The sequence below is a fragment of the Octopus bimaculoides genome, chromosome 3 (genome assembly GCF_001194135.2).
Source record: "Octopus bimaculoides isolate UCB-OBI-ISO-001 chromosome 3, ASM119413v2, whole genome shotgun sequence".
Classification (NCBI taxonomy): Eukaryota; Metazoa; Mollusca; class Cephalopoda; order Octopoda; family Octopodidae; genus Octopus; species Octopus bimaculoides.
This window is the reverse complement of record NC_068983.1, coordinates 4,996,842-4,998,371: the sequence shown is the minus strand read 5'-3', so window position 1 is coordinate 4,998,371 and position 1,530 is coordinate 4,996,842. Positions and strand designations below refer to the sequence as shown.

Below are 1,530 nucleotides of genomic sequence, written 5' to 3'. Positions count from 1 at the left end.
GATGATGGAGGTATGTTGGATAGTTGGTATTGCGGTTTTTGTATATGTGGAACAGCATTATAACACATCTTTTTGATATATACATATATATATATATACATATATATATATAGACATATATATATATATAGGGTATAAGAGGTATTCACATCAAAAGGTACAGGAAACTTATATATACACCATTCTGCTTAAATAATGGAACTGCACATACAATATCCTTACGTATCTCACGTCTGTTTTCATTCCTCCACTTCACTCTGTATTTCATATATTCTCTATAATAACTATTTACTTAAACATTTTCTCACACTGCCTCTGATGAAGGGATATATAAAATATCCCGGAAACAGCTGTAAGACTTTCTCTTTATAAATGTTCTGGAAACTATACACACCCTTGGATTTTTTATCTCATTCTGTTAATTTTATATATATATATATATGATATATACTCAATATATAATTTATATTTATTATCGAAACAGTGACGTTGTGCTAAAAAACAAATATGTATTTTGCTAGTGTTTTGGTTAGAAATGTTACAGTTTGTCATGATGTTTCTGATGAAATTTCTGAAAATATGTTTGTGATGACATCATTTTCTTCCTTTGTTCCACAACATCTAAAATACATTCACTAGCAATGCTGAAATGTTTCACATATTTATGTGTATGTAAATATTTAAACAAAAGCCATGTTTCTGGTGAAAGAGTATCAGGTGAGATATTTGGTTTAAAACAAGTCAACATATTTCAACCAGAAAATGACATAACAGAATATCGACTGTCATTCGTTCATTTAACATATTTGTTCTTCTATGATAGTCAAGGTTAGACAAGAAGGTACTTGTATTAAGATTTTAATGGCTGGATGCTCCTGTTGTCAATTCTTACAAGTTCTTTTTAAGAAAGGAAACTCTAATCTAACTCCAGAAGAATTTGAAAGCCCAAAGCTAATAGAAGATTTTAGCAGGAAATATCAACAAACGTTACCAATTGCAGCCAAACCACTAAGGGTGACATCGCCGTTTGTAGCATGGCTAAAAACTATGAAATCACTGTTTGTAATATTGCTCACCTGCAGGTTGAAAATATTTGCTCACACACCCACACACATACATACATACAAATTTACACAAAAACTTAGAAATACAAGGTTTTTTTGAAGAAAGGACAAAAGAAACTAATACGGATTCTCCAAATCCAATCTATTAGCGGCACAGTGGAGATTTCTAAGACATTCTAAAGATTCTCCATCCAAGATTCATTAGATGACTAGATGCACACACTTGGCTGATCAAAGCTTTGTGAGTGGATTAGGTAGATGGAAACTGAAAGAAGCCCATTGTACACACACACACTTTTAGTCCCTTTTTTTTTTTACATTCCCATAACTTAGTGGTTCTGCAAGAGAGAACAACATAGTAAGCACCAGGCTTTAAATTGTTCCTGGTGGTGCCCCAGCATGGCTGCAGTCTAATGACTGAAACAAGTAGAAGATAGAAAAAAAAAATGGTACTTTTTGGTTATCT

The 1,530-nt window shown here is 32.2% G+C and overlaps 1 protein-coding gene across 1 annotated transcript in view; it reads right to left on the bottom strand.

Moving 5' to 3' along the window:
- The window catches only part of LOC106879775 (centrosomal protein of 72 kDa), a 50,016-nt gene that overhangs the window by 34,797 nt on the left and 13,689 nt on the right, over positions 1–1,530 (bottom strand). The gene's annotated exons all lie outside the window — the stretch shown is intronic.